This window comes from Apis cerana, linkage group LG2, assembly GCF_029169275.1.
Source record: "Apis cerana isolate GH-2021 linkage group LG2, AcerK_1.0, whole genome shotgun sequence".
NCBI classification, from domain to species: Eukaryota; Metazoa; Arthropoda; class Insecta; order Hymenoptera; family Apidae; genus Apis; species Apis cerana.
In genome coordinates, this window is record NC_083853.1 from 4,514,245 (window position 1) to 4,531,359 (window position 17,115).

The following is a 17,115-nucleotide window of genomic DNA, read 5'->3' on the forward strand; positions in this document are numbered from 1 at the left end:
TTTTCAACTATCTATTTCTTACGCAAAATTGTCTAAATTAAATTAAAAAAAATGCAAGTTCAACATGATATTCGCTAAAGATTTATCAACACGATTTTTAAAGAGTTTAATTGTAATAACGATAAATAAATGCTCATTGAGAAAAACTAACAAATAAATAAACTAAACTGATAAGCTATATAGCATTGAGAAATATATGAAGATAAAATTGATCTAAAAAAAAAAAAAAAAATGTACAAATATTATTAAATCAATGCACTTTTTCAATAAACTATTTCATGGCAATGGTTCGCTTCAGTTATAAATAGAGTATCGATAAAAATTATTTTTAACGAATATTAAAGGAAAAAATTAATATGAAAGTTGATAAACAAGAGATTTGTTCAAAGTGTAAACTTTGATATAGTTTTCACAGAAAAGATGCACTGTACAAAATTCTACCTATTACAGTGAACCTCTATGGCGAATTTACATAACATTTCAACTATCGAAAAATACGTAGCATGTGCACGTACGATAAATCTTATTATAAATATAAATAAATTAGAAACAGATAAAATACACAACACTTACTAGGGCTTAGCACCATTAAGAATTACATAGAATTGATAATCCTTGATCGCTGGTTGCGTTTATAGCACTTTTGTGCGCACAGAACCATCTTGCTCAATTATTATCCTAAATCACCCAAAGAGTTACTTTCCATTCAGTTCCGCCGCAGCATGATCAATCATACCGCGCAAAGCCGATATATTACATACGAGTATTAGCGTCTAAATTCTGGAAACGCATTCAACAATAGCACAAACACTTTGAGAAAAATCCCAATAAACACGGTAAAATGAAAGAACGTTAATATGCACGTATATATACAAATTGACTGAAATTCATCGAAAACTATGTACGCGTAACGGACCACAAAAGGTTAGGAAGAGCAGAGTTTAGAGTACGAATCAAGACTCGGCAAAAATAAACGACACGAAAATTTGTTATTATATATGTAAGTATAAATGTCGTGTTAACTAGAGATACGAAAATAACAGAGAAAATCCTAAGGAAAGAATGAAGCACAATTAATACACAATAAACGCGAGGAAAAATCGCGATATTAGGTTTTATATGACGTACATTAGGCGCACAATTCTTACTAAAAATCGCACTGAATTCGCGAAATTCACGTACCGCGTCTACTAGCTCCATCTTGACTCGTGAGTTAAGCCGGACGCGCACGTTCTTTCTGTTCGTCGTCCTCCTGGTCGTCGTTGTCGTCGTCGTTATCGTCGTCGTCGTAGTCGTAATCGTCGTCGTTGTCGTTCTGGTCAGCGTCTTCTAGTCGTCTCTCACTCACGATATACTATCGCGCACACGCTGCTGTTACTCACTAACACAATAAATCCATTGTGAGAGAGAATTCCTGGCAGCACATTCCGCGTGTACGTAAGTACGGATACGAGGGTGTACGGTGGACTTCGGCGCGCGGCTCTCTCGGCTCGACTCGAGGCGATTCGAGCCGAGTCGCTTGCTCGTTCGCGGATGTCGTCACGAGGTGAGGGAAGAGGCAGAAGAAGAGAAAGACGTGGGGAGAGAGGCGGGAGAAAGGGAGCCGATACGAAAGGGGAAACTGGTGGGGCAGCACAGTGAATGTAGAAGAGAGATGGAAAAACTTTAAGAGTAAAAGAAAGGAAGAAAGAGTAAATAAGACAGAGAAAAATAAGAAAGGAGAAAGAGAATTAAAGAGAAAGAGAAAGAAGATTAAAAGAGTGACTGTGAGGAAAGATGAGGGAGGAGAGGTAAGTACATGTATGGTCGTCGTATAAATAGACGAGAGACGATATAGGCATCGTATAGTAAGACTCCTAGGGCAGGTAGTGGATACTCGTGACAGCGATGAAACTACCTCACTTACTTCCACCGTGAATATGGAGAGTCACTGACACACAATACAAGAAGTTCGCGCACGTGCATACACATATACTGGTACGCACACATGTTCCATACGCAACTATGTTCCCACAAGAAAGCTCACGAACGGGCGCGAGCGAGCGAGCAAACGAATAGTACGCACACAAAAGAACATTCTCGCGGAGCGACTTCACACGCGCACGCGTAGCAACACACATATGTACACTAAAGCTGTGAATGCCATCGTTGCTGTGGTGTGTTGTCGTCGTGGTCTCGTAGACCGCCACTCCACCGTGTCACCTATGCCGTGAGTATTGACGATGAACGTAAGAGTCGACACGAATTCCCGGGAACCATCAGCACCGCGCCACAACAATCCGGGCTTCTACTGCCCTTGCCACTGCTGTAATTTTCGTCGGCTCTTTCGACCAAATGCGCGTGCACTCACATCACGAAAATCCGTCACAGTAGACCGACCGACCAACCGGGAGAGATGGCGACTACAATACCACGACACGGTCATGACGTCGTCATCGGTGCATGTTCCATGATATTCTTATTTATCATAATCGAAGAAACGCGACCACTATACCACCAAATTATTGACATCTTTCCTTCTTCGAATATACATTTTTTTCTTTCTTTTTCACTCGAATTACACACGCGATCCCTCTCTCTTTCTTTCCGCCTCGCTCTTTCGCGTCACATGCACACGTATGGACTCAGACTCAGTTGCTCAACTGAACTGCCTGCGACTTGTCGAGCCATATAACCGAGCAGGCATCACGCACACATTCAATCACTATACTACTACCATTACCACCACTACCGCCACCGCTACCACCGCTACTACTACCTTCTTCTCCTCGTCCTCCTCCACCACCGCCTTTACTTCATATCTTGTCGACCGCGTACAACATATACACGCGCATGGCCGCATACACACCACTGAACCGTTCGAACCAGCCGAGACGGCGCGCGCGCACTCACTGACAGCCGCTACTTCACTCACACCCGGAACGCGCTACTTTACGGACTCTCACTGCCTTACTCACACATTACCAAATCTTCTGTATAAAACAGTCGCTCACAGACGCTTGTCAGCTCGTACGTGTAAAAGCCTCTAACCCGGAGCACACACCTACGCACACTAGCGAGCACTACACCGCCGACGGACTGTAGCCTCAGGACCGTCGTCACACTCCCCGCGGACCCGTGGGTTCACGTTCCTACCGCCTTCTTGGTTTCAAGGAATTCCTCCATAAGTGTTCCTTGATCTTTTGTTTTAAAAAACATTATGTTTTTGAATTTAATATTAATCCATAAAATTTTTTATTTTCTGTTATTATTTTAATGTTTTATTATAACAATCACTATTTAAAATATATCATAATATTGCAAATTCTTTGGCAAATAAAATATGAGATTTTTCTTCCATTTTATACTTTCAATCCAAAATTCTAATAAAAATATTTATCTAATGAAATTAAAAATAATTAAATATTAAAAAAAATAATAAAATCAAATATATTAAAATATCATTATGTTTAAAAATATTTGAAAATATAAATTATTAATTATTGTAAATTATTAATGTATTATGTATTATATATATTGATATAATAAATTAAAAAAAATTATTATTGTTCTTTACATAGAAATATAAAAATTATACAGAAAATTATATTCTATTATTTGAATTTCTTTAATAAAGAAAAGAAATTTTATTTTGATGCTCTTGGTAATTTTGATGATCCATCCTTTAATGACCAGCGCATATTAATTTATCGGTATTAAGTAATGATCCATAGTTTGATAAAATTTGAAATATACATATTTAATATATGTAAAAAGTAAAAAAATATTTTATAAAAAAACACAATGTATTGTACAATATATTGTAAGTATGGAAGTTATAAAAAATATAAAATTATTTATTTTAGATATTATTTATGAAATATTTTTTGTAATTTATAATTTATATTATTTACATTTTATATTATTTGTCACATATTTAATTTAACGTACAATTAACATTATTAAATTATTTAATAATCATAAGTTTAAATTATTTAATTTTATTTTATATTTGTTTGATAGAATAAAATAAGAATGAAAATTAAAATCAATATGCTAAAGTTAATTTAAACTGTTGTGATTAGATTTATAATCTAATGACAGTAATTAAGAATTAAAAATATTTTAAGATAAAAAATATTAAAATATCTAAAAATATTTTTAATAATATCTATGAAGAAAAAAAGCATTAGAATTTCTTAAAAACATAAATATTTAAATATCTTTCTCTAATCATAACAAAATAACTTTTTAATACAGGTTTTATATGTCAACGCTATCTATTTATTTTGTTCCTATTAAAACGATCACAAACGCGATAATTATATTCTCTCAGCTACATTTGCAAACCATTCGTAAACTACAAATATTTGCTCAAGATACTCAAACCGCTTGTGAGAGATGATCATCTGCTTGCCTAGACGTAGCAACTTCTAAGTCAACATCATTATTCATCGTTCAAAGCCTTCAAATAATACAACACACGAATCAGAATGAACAGTATTGAGATACATTGTTCATATCACTTTATTGCATCAAGGTCTATTATTATCTGTTCATCTATATTTTTTTACTCATGAATATTAACAGGAATGTTAAAATGTTAAATAAATCAAATCAAATTCAAATATATTATATAATTATATAAACAAAAAATTATATAATTTATACACACGTAAAAAAGAAAAAAAATTGCATATTTATGATAACTTGTAAATAATATAAAATATATAAGAAAAAAAGAAATTAAATGAAAAAAAATTAATTATTTATATAGTAATAATTACTATAAACAATAATAATATTATAAATAAATAAAATACATTATAATAAATAAATAATAAATAGAATAAAATTTTAAATAAGATATATAATCATTTTGATATATATCTTTCAAATTCTATGTCATTATAAAATGTTTAAAAAGTTATCGTCAAAGGCATATTTCGATTTTTCGAAAATCTGCAAGCAAAGCACTTGTTTTTTGTCAAGTGTCATGATTATATATTAAAATCTACACATGGCTCGTAGTAGACATCTGGCGTAACAGTGCGTAAGCGTTTGTAGAAGATTCATGCGTATACACATTTGCATATACATATATATTTACTACATGCAGAAGTACCATCATGCAGGGACAATGTATATATATATATATATCTCCAAAAATTCTATATATTTATATGTGTAATTATATAATATATATATGTGTGTGTGTATATATATTAGTATTATACAAGAAATAATAATTATTATATACTTTCGAAAAAATTAGAAATTTTAATTTTATCTAATATAAAATAAATTATGTCCAATATATAATCTCATTTTTATATTATAAATATGTTATTGTACAACTATATTTGATTATCAATTTTTATTTAATAATTTATATTCTATATATCTTTATTTATTTTTAAAACGAATAATACATAATTATTAATTCTAATAAATATTTAAATATGATTGAAATTGAATTGAAATCTAAAAAGATTTATTTTAGCTAATAAATATTAAATTTAACAAATTATATTCTTCTATTATTATGTACAATTTGTAAATTTCTGCACTTTTAAATTTTATATAAATGCATAAATTTATAATCTTATAATAAACTTCAAAGATTAAGATTAAAAATTTTTTTTTTGTCCAAAAAAATGATTTCGTTTATAAGATCTCTTTACATTTTCATTTTATATATCAAGAGATTATTTTTTATTTTAAATAAATAATATATAATTATTTATTGACTTGATAAAAAATTCATATTTTTATTAATTTTATTAATAAACATTATCATGAATTATCGATATCATCATGAAGATGTTTATTAATTTTTAAACAAACAATCCTTAGTTGTGTACAGTCCTGCATACAATTCATATATAAGCACACATATACGGTGTTACGGCGTAAGAAATGGAAAGAGAAAAAGAGAGATTCGGTGCATGAGTACATACATACTTAGCTATATACTAGTATCGTGCGTGCATATCATTGGCGTAGAAACATTTCCTTTGCACATTTCCTAACAATCGAAAACACTTTCCCTAAATTATATCAAAAATTACTATTTTTTTACTATTCTCTTAAACTTATTTATTACCTTAATAAAGACAATATATTTTTTATGTGAAAGATTAATTATTAATAAAAGAAAATATGAAATTTATTTAACACATATCAATTCACAAGCAAATTAGCAATTAATATATAATTATATATACATAACTCTTTTCTATCTTCTAATTCTAGTTAGATCTAATGTTTTTTCACAAAAATCGATTAATTGGAATGATTGAAAAAATTAAAGAAATGAAAGAGAACATAAGATAAAATAAAACCTCGATAATCATATATGTAATATTATACAGTGTCTATATCATATGCAAAGAAAATTTTTAAGACTAGGGTGATTTAAATATGCTATCATTTTATTGTCATTGTATCAATCCAGAAAGTCTAAAAGTCTATTATTCAAAGATTATTTAAAATGGTTATATGAATTCCACTTGAATTCTCTGTCAGAGGAGTAGAATACGTCCGGTAAAGACTTCATCAATGAGATACTGCGGGAGTACCTTGTAGTGACTCGACTCCCCTTCTGCATTTCCCTTCATAGACTTTCGTGCGCTGTCGATGAATGGCGTAACCTCGTTATGGGACTTCACGTGGATAGCCTCTGTGTTCTCACTAACTCCACGCGAGACACGAAAAAGGTTTCTTAGAAATTTGACATATACCAAGAAATAACAATGAATGGAATTTCTATATGTAATATTAATGAATATATCAGATAGAGTCATTTTCAAATAAATTGCATACCAATTTTGAATAGTGAATAAGAGATCTTTATAAAAAATAAAAATCATATCTATTTTTATAAATAATTAATTCGATATATTCCATAAAAATTTGCATATATTCTATAAGAATTATTATTTTGTTTTTAACTTTTTTATTTTAAGTTTATTATTAACTGATTTTGATTAACTGAAAGGCATATTAAAACTATGGTTACTAAATTAAAATTGCATATAAAAATTTTACTTTTCTATCTACAACAATATATATTAAATTTGACTATCCAAATTAATACTGACTGAATTATATAGACTATTATCTGCTTTTGAAACATTTAACCATTATTGCTTATTAATACCAATAACTTCTAAATCATATCTATATTTTAATCATTTCAATTAGTTTTATTATAATTTTCAAATAAATTAATATTTATGAAAATAATGATAGCTTACATAAAATTTAATTATATATATAATTATAAGTTCTCATTTTCATCAATATAATATTTATTTATAATGTGTAAAACAATAAAATTTTTGTTGTAAAAATATGATCAATGTAAATAGTAAAAGGAAAATATGAATATATATATAAAAATATATATATGCATATAATATATTAATTATTAGTAAAATTTGTATTATAATTCATTCAAATTTATTAGAAAAAAAAAAATTAAAATTTTTAAATTGTTTCTAATTTGATACTCAAAGATTATACAAGATTATATAAGATTATATATACCTCATGAAAAATATTTCTTATTTATTATATTATATTTCTTATTCTTATTCATTATATTTAGAAAATTGTTATTCTTTTTCATTTACATATTTAATTGTAAAAAATCATATTTAATTACCGTATAATTCTAATATATTTTAGAACTTATAATTTTTAGAATAAAATTCGTGATATATGATTGACAAAAAAAATTCAAATCGAACAAAATTAGATAAAATATCGAAAATAACTTTTGTGTACATTATCGTAAAGAATAAGATGTTCGAATGAAAATACAATGCAAAAGATACGGTGAATACATTTCAATGTTACTATTGTTAGTTTAGATCAGAAGCTGTATTATTTAGTATACAGTATTATTAATTCTATGAAATATAATTGAAAAAAAAGTAGAATTTTTTATTTTATTATTGAATTGAATTTGATTTTTAAATTATATTTTTTATATTAATTTAATGAAAGTATTTAATAAACAATTCAATTATATAGAAGGAAAAGAAAATTATTGTTCATAATATGTCTATTCTATTCATAATATTACAAATTATAATTATTAATTGAATGTTTAATCAATTTATATCATAACCAGTGCATGCTTACTCAAGCGTTATAGAAGTTATTATGGTTCATTAAATTTATGCCATGAAATTAATGAAATTGAATACATAGTGATTTTGCAAAGGAAAAGATATGAAATATAGAAATGCTTTTTCCATTGTACAATTTTTAAATTTATATTTCCATTTTTGTTGGAATTATCTGAAACGTAATTAATATCAATGCTATAAAGAATATTCTTTAAATGAAACAAGAAATTTCCATATCCAGTTACTCAATATAATATCTATATTGATTTTTATAAAATGGTTATAAATAATATAGTATTATTATAAAAAAAATTAATATAATTTTCTTGCAACTTACTGTGAGTATATAATTTTAGGTAATAATTAATAGAGTAAAAATAAACTATTCAAATGTTAGAATCATTTGAGATAAAAATCAGTTACATGTCAAATTTTGCATTTCAAATCTCGCGAATCATTTTCATCTTATCAAAGATGAAAGATGTGAAAAAAATGAACAACTTTGGTAAAGTCGTATGATAAAACTTAGCAAGATATCTATTATCTATTACACGTGTATCTTTACGGATAAAAACGATAATACACAATTAATTTATCCGTAAAATAGTATATTTCCACTAGACTAAATCAAATCTCATTCTCATACTTATATATAATAAAAAAAAAAAGTTGATTTATCGTAATCTTTTGCATCAATATAGATTTCATTACTTTTATTACGTTTTAAATATATTTCGAAAAATTTTTATTTTCAATTGCACGATGCATTTTTTTATAATACGATTTGAGTCTCTTTTCAAATGAATTGGAACTTTTTAAGCTTCAATTTAATTTTTGGTTAGAAAAAATTCACAATAGTTTATATCTTATGGCTTCATTTCAACATTGTAGAAGAGATTCAAGTTGAATCGCAGAAAATATTTTATTGAATATAAAAGAAGAAGAAGACTTTCAAAGTACATTGTATTTTTTATAAAAGAAATCTACTTCTAACATGAGAAGGTAATGAGAATAAGATTTAAATTAAAAATTGAAAATTATTAATTGTCCTGCACTGTATAATTAAAAAAGAATTTATTTAATTAAATAAAAAATTAATAAAAAATTTAGATTCAGCATTCAATAATTATTGAATTGATAAAATTCTCATTTTAATTTTTTGGCGAATTTAGAATTGCTCAATTTGCATTGAAATGATTACATTTCATTAATAATATGCAATAAAATATACAACTTATAAATTTATTATTGTTTCATTGATAAAAAATGTTTTTTATTAAATGCGAAAGAAAAGCAGAACTGGATTTGCACTTCTATCGTACGAAATTGCTTGTTTTATATTTACTACTTAAACCTAACCTATACATAATATACAATTTTTTCATAGATATATTATTCATAATATTAATTTAAAAAGTATCAAAAATAGATTTGTTTCAATCCTTTTCACTACAAATTCCGCAATTTTATTGCATCCAATCAAAAAATTGAAATATCTTTCTTAATAAATAACAATAACAATCCAATGTCTCATACCTATGATGAAATGTGAACGAAAGATTTTTCCGTGGTGAAACGTTAATGATGAATCAATAAAGATGCGACGAAAGGCAGAAGACGGCGACAATCGATGACTAAGAACGTTTTATGAATTTTACAAGAAAAAATAAAATTTAATGAAAAGATGCATGATCAGTTATAAAATTTATCTTTAAGTTCGAAATACAATGTGTGCCGAGTAGATACGATACTGCAGCCAAAGCAACGTTGAATGGGCCTCCGGCCTATTGGCTGGTCTCGGGTCACGTGTACACTGCTAGCATTCATTCTACTGGCAACTGATCCGCGTATGTTTGTACGTGCATGGATAGTTTGATAGGACCGATACCAAAGGACTATTTTATCCTTTTCGGAAAAATGCAGTAACAGTGTATTGAGAATACATCTTGCTCGAAAAAGAGAAATCCAACGAAGAATAGTTAAATAAACCATTACTCGAGAGGATTCATATAATGATACATCGGAAATATACGTTTGCCATTTGATATTATGAACGGCGTTTTTGATTTTCCCGGGTAAACTATAGATATATGTTTGAATGAAAATATGTATAAAAAAAAATATTATATAGCATTTAAATAAACTATAAATATTATGTTATAAATTTATCAAATATTTGATCAAATGTTAAATAAATATTTAATATTATGTATTATAAATTTAGAATCAAATATTTCATGTAAGTTTTTTATTATATAATATAAAAATTAATCTTTCTTTTTTAATAAAAAGTTCTATTATTTAGAATAATATTCTCCAATAGCAGAAAAGCAGATTTAATGAATTTTAATTATTTTAATAGTAAAAAAATCATATCTTAAATATTCAAAAATATTTTATGTTAATGTTGCGTGAAACAAAAATAAAAAATTGTATAAAAATATATATAAAAATAAATATTTATAATAAAAATTTTTGTGATTAATAGAACTTCAATATTTCTCAATATCTATCGATTTAGATAAATCATTTCAATTTATTGGATTCTCATGTATATACTATATACATAATATATTTATATTGAAATAAATAAATCATATATAAATAAAAAATTTTCACGATTGTAAATAGGAAAAATTATAGAAGTAAATTCATAAACTAAAAAATTTTTATATTAAATAATTTAGGGGAAACTAGATTTTATTGTAAATTAAATATTTTAAAAAAGAAGATTTTTTATTTATTTTATCATTTTCTTTTGTTTATTAATTTGTTATTTCAATTTATATATGATATATATTAGAAAAAAATATAAAAAATTTTAGAAAATATTTTTTTAAAAAATATTCTAATTTTTTTACTGTAATATTTTATTATAAATATTACTTTATGTTGTCAATTACACTTAGTAACTTAAATAATTATAATATATTCACTTATAAAAAATCGAAATCTGTATTGTAATTTTTTTAACATGATATCAAACTATGTATACAAGTGAAAACAAATAACAGATTTAAATTGAAAACAAATCTGAAATCAAATTTAACAGTATGTTTAAAACAATATAATAAAATATCTATTACAGTATAATAATATATATAATAATACATTTCTAACAATTTCTATGCTAATTATAAAATAATTTTTATCTTAATTATTTATTTTGAAATTATCATTTATATAATTAAAATATTATTGATTTATATCGAATAATAGCAAACATATCTAGATACGAAATTCTTCAATGAATTTCCAAAGATAAATTAGATAAATTAATTTAAAAAAATACAATTATCAATGCAATGATAACATTAATCAATTATCTTAGTGATATAAAAATCAATCAATGTAATTCGCGAACACTGTTATATTGTCAAAACTCAAAGATTTTGTCGGTACAGTCTGAGTAGTAATGATAATACTTGCGAATGAGTAATCGTCATCGACGACCTACGTTCATTGAATACTGACCATACATATGACGTACGTTCATTTACTCGACAAGTGAAGAAGCAACAAATCACGGCAAAGAACTTACGGTCATAGAACTGACATCGACGATACTTGAAAGCAAAAACATATATACATATATATATGATTTGATTTATCTAAACTCCATTAATTAAAGAAAATTTAAGTTAATAGATTAATCAAACTTCTGACAATTGAAATCATTTATCTGAAGGTTAATTTTTATCATATGAACATGAGATTATAAGTAGAGAGAATTTGTGCATTCGTATTATTTGAAAAATTATAGATAAAAATTATAGAAAATTATAAAAAATTGATAAATCATTATGCAAGAAACGTGCATATAAATTTCAGAAAATTATATACCATAAAATCAAATATTAATAATTTCCATTATTATATTCTAAATTATTAATTATAATTATCAAATTGATAAAATAATTCATAATTTTTTTGATATAAGAATTATTAAAAACATGCATTTTTAATAAAATTAAAATCAATAATTTTCAATTAAAATAAGACATGTATAACATTTCCAATATTTTGTTTCTGCAAAAAAAAGATGCATTTGTATCGTTTTTTCATCTTAAATGAAACATCATTTATATATAGATATATAAACTGATACTTTTCTATTGTATGCTTAAAAATCGATAGAAACATGCATCATACAGTTATCAGTATTGAAAATTTACACAATACATCGACTCAACAAGTCGCGATGAAATTAAAAAATTAAGCAACTATTGTTGCTGGTGCAATTTCGAAAGATCACTTTTTTCTTGGCAAAATCGATTTTTAAAAATAGAGTTTCGAAAAAACCGCGGAATAATGAGAAAAATTCGATTGTAAAAATAAAATAACATCCAGTTCGATAACACAATTAAGGTTCGATCGCCTTCGATAACCGATCACGATTATAGAATCGTATGTAACAACATATTCCAAGACCGAGGTAAGAATTACATAATAAATCTATTGGTTGAAGAGCAAGACAGTATGTCTCACAACACGGCATAATGTCTTTTTTCCTTCTTCATTGGTGGCAATAGCTAATCGATAACTGGTTGTCGTTTATGAGCAAGGAAAAACGAGTAGTGGCGTCGTGGAAGGACGTCAATAAGTTACAGTTAGTGTTTAACAGTACTCGTTGAATGAAAATCTACAAATAAATGCGTGAACGACGACAACGATATCGAGTCGATGCATAATCGCGTATTGGTAACAGAATCAACATACTATTACGCGCATTGTGGTTGACGGAAGAAACGTAAAATATTTTTTTTTTATCTGTATCGTAAAATTATAAACGCATGATAACGTAATGGAACATTTAATGGTGAGCTAATAACAGAATCGATAAATACTATTGCGCGAGTTGTACAACCCTTGGCAGAAAGTATTCGATCATCCTTTATATCTTTTGATACTTGTCGCTTGTTTCTACATCAAGTAATATCGATAAAATTTTCAACATATAACTGTCATAAATTTACAAAACAGATAAGAAATCTATAGACGAAGATAAAAAAAATTTATAAAAAACGACCTTTATTTTTTTTTCGTGATTTCAAATTGCAATTTTTTTTTACACATCATCTTGTAAATTGATCCTTTTAACTTTTCAAAAAAAAAACTTAAATTGTTTCCTCTAATTTTTAAGAAAGTTATTTTATTTTAAAAATAATTGAATCTTTTTCCAAAGATTATAATTAATAGAAAATTAAACAATAACGATTTAATTTTGGAATTAAATATGTGTTAATGTAATTTTCTTAAATAATTTTTTAATAAATTATTAAAAAATATTGTTATGTTTGATTTTTATTAAAGTTTATATATTTATTAATTATTTTTAAAAGATATTATATATTAAATAATTTTTAAAAAATATATTTAAATATATTTTTTTTTCATTATGTTACATTAAAATTTTTTAGAATTAAAGAAAAAACATAAAGATTGGAATTTAATATTGAATATATAAAATAATAATATTCGTAAAAAAAATATAATCTTTATTTGTTTTTTAATCGTCCTTGAAGACTTAAAATTATTCTACGATTATTCTCAAAATTATAAATGCCAATCATTTTTAATTATAATTGCAAAAGCATAATCGTGTTTCATAGCTCAATGACATAACAGAGAAAAAATTGAACTTTCAGATAAATTGTCACGATATTTACCATATCAATTTAAGAGGTGCTTTCGCACTTTATCGTATCACAAAATTATCGAAGAAAAACCGCAGGAGTCTGATATGTAGATTATTTCTTATCGATCTCGCTCTAATAATAAATTTGCTACGATTGATTCGGTCTTAGAATCAGTTGACCTTTCACATTTAAGAGACAAAAATCATTTTTTGAGTGTATAAATATTTACACACCCAAGATAAATAATTCTTTTAATCTTCTGAAAATTTAAATCTATTAATAATCATCTCTTTATAATTACGAATCAATTTCCTTATTACTCGCAATTCATTAACATTATTTCATTATTATAATCCAATAAACAATCGAGACAATATAATAATTATATCAATAAATCTTACTGCATGTGTATTTAAACAAATTTTCTTCTATTAGTATTTCTAATGACGCAAAAATAAACGTGCAATTCACTTTGATGCAATTCATTTCAAGCAAAAAAAAGATGATCTTACATCGAACAATAAATTCCAAATATATATATACATTGAAAAACACTTAATTGACCATTAATGATAGAATGAAGAACGAAATATAGAGAGTGTAATAATCATAAATATTGAGGCAACTTGATGACTTTTCTTATTGTTACCTCCCTTCTCTTTTATTGCAATTTTGATCGTGAATTGCTATCGCGCGAATAAAACTCAACAAATAAAATTTGTATCGTGAAATTTTTACCGAATCGCGTACACAATGACCAATGATGGTAATTGGCAGAATCATCTAAGTGATATTGCCTTATGCACCTCATAATCAGTTGCGCGCTACCAGACTGCCCGGCAGCACCACCCTGTTGTGCTATTATTACACGCAGAATCAATCGAAAGTCTCTATATATTTGCGTCACGCGTATCTCGTTCGTATGCATACACGTATACCAATGCAACTTACAGACGGTGGTTAATAGACGGGCTTTTGAGCTTGCAATTCCACATAATGTAATTTGTTTGATCACCCACTAGAGTATACAGGCGACGCACCTCAATTGAAACTCATGATCGAAGAACGCCCAGACTGACGCTAGTCGTTCTAAAAAAGAAGAGTCCTTGTTCGATATTCGTTTCTACTATTTTCTCTTTTTTTTTTTCCGTTTTTATTTTTTTTCTTTGTATGATAATCTGTTCAGAATTTAAAAAATTCTGATACTTAAAAATTCGAAATGTAATAAAAAAGGGAAAGAAAAATTAAAATTATTGATAAACTTTGTTATTTATAGATTTTTTTCAACAATAGTAGAAGAAACTATTTTGATCTTATCCTGCATAACAATTAGAAAAAAATGTATTCACGATAAATTCCCGAAAGATGTAGGATAATAATTTATTTCAAATATTAATTTTATTCCATTTCTATATGAATGGTTATAAAGAAAACTTAATTTCGATAAATATTCATAAAAAATAAAAAAAATGTTTTTTAAAAATTTCCTTTTTCTTTTACTGAAAAATTTTATAATAATTAATCGCAATAAACTTTGTATATTTATTAAATGTTTATTATTATATATAAATATTTAATAAATAAATATATATATATAATCAAAATTAATATATAATCCTAAAAAATAATATTGATATATATTTAAATTACAATCTAACATATAAATACCATATATATTAAAATAAATAAATCTAAATAAATAAAATAAATAAAAAATATAATTTATATAACTTGTTTCTTATTTATATAATTAATTTATATAAATAAAAAATATTTATTATTTTTTAATTTTCTATTTTCAATTTTATGATTTCTATATTACATATTACCACATATTCTATATTACACGCACACACACACACACGTACACCACACATACACAATCAGAATATTTTTTTACATAATATTTAAAATAAATATTTAAATTTACTACAGAAATTTGATAAGTTTCATATAAAAAAAAGCGATATGTATGCACGTGCGATAATAAATTGAGAATTAAAATAAATTTAAAATCAGACTATATCAAACTAAATGTTCGCATTAGAATTAAACAATATCCGAAAAAGAATGGAAGATAACTTTGTCAAACGAAAGTTCAATCTCCTGTCTAGTTTGGTAATGATAAAACCGTCATCGAATCTAACCGATCGTCGAGTGCGTGTGAACGCAACCGGATACGCTCTCGAAAATATTTCATTCAACGTTCAGTCCTGGTGTCGCCATGTGCCAAGCATTGACCGTGGACGACGTCTAGCGTGTGTCTATAGACCTATTCGTCGTCTATTAAAAGAGTAGTAGGTTGCAGTCTCGCGATTACATATACATACCTGTAACCAGCATATATAGTAATACGTGTACGATAGCACTGTCACGAGCGTAACCCAACGACGACAACGACGTCGACGAGTTGCATGCGCGGGCGTCTCGACGCGCTTCTCAGTGACCCTCATAAAGCGTCGATTCAACGGTAGACGCGGTTAGCAACAGATTTGATCAAGATCGGATTTACCGACGAATTAAAAAGCCACCTTATCCGCTGTTCGGAATTTGCGTGGCGCTTCGCGCAACATGATTCCGTCTCCGTCATAATAAAATACAACGCGGCCGGAAGTAAAGTCTGCCACGTAAGAAGTGGTTAACATTTTCATCGGTTACAACGGCATAAGACCATTACGAGTCGAATTTCAGAATTATTTCATAACTAATGGCAACTTGCCAATGTCTCATTGATTGGCAACAATGATAAAGAATACATGGAAACAACATTTGAATTTCTGGGCCTTTTTGGCATGCATCACCATTCTGCTATCCTTCCTCCGTTTTTGCTTTTTCTCTTACACCCAACTATGCGAACTAATATTAATAACCTTTGTTTCGTTTGTAGTACGTTATTTATAGAAAAATTCAATAATCGCGTGGCAAGAACGCGTACTTTAATGCGAAACCGACTACTGAGATTTGATTCGCCTTTGCTGCGTAAATTTAATTGTTACGAAAAAAAAAGATAACCGAGATGCATTATCTAAAATATAAAGAAGATTTAAAAAGGACTAACATGCGGTTTTGTGTAGAAAAGAGCAAGAAACCGCACATAGCAACAACCATTCGTCTTGAATATATGAGAAATTTTTATATCAAATAATGTATTTCATGGATAATTTTTTTTATTTTTCTGATTTTTTTAATATATTCAATAATTTTTAAAACAAAATCTATAAAAAACGTTAACATACGGACGATGAATGATAACAATTAAAACGATGAATCGTGAAATATATCACAGAAAAAAGAAAAGGAAAAAAATATTCTTATTTCATCGATTTAATAAAAAAACATAATATGAAGAGAAGCAACAT

At 26.9% G+C, this 17,115-nt stretch overlaps 1 protein-coding gene across 23 annotated transcripts in view; it reads right to left on the reverse strand.

Moving 5' to 3' along the window:
- Positions 1-17,115, reverse strand: part of LOC107997543 (putative transcription factor capicua) — a 59,158-nt gene that overhangs the window by 40,082 nt on the left and 1,961 nt on the right. For 6 of the 23 annotated variants that reach the window (XM_062071827.1, XM_062071823.1, XM_062071830.1 and 3 more), the window contains exon 1: positions 574-3,622. The exons of 4 other annotated variants lie outside the window; for them this stretch is intronic. The gene's annotated coding sequence lies outside the window, so the exon portion shown is untranslated. Of the gene's footprint in view, positions 1-573; positions 3,623-17,115 lie in introns of those variants that run through there. 13 more of the 23 variants (XM_062071817.1, XM_062071824.1, XM_062071810.1 and 10 more) reach the window with 8 other exon arrangements.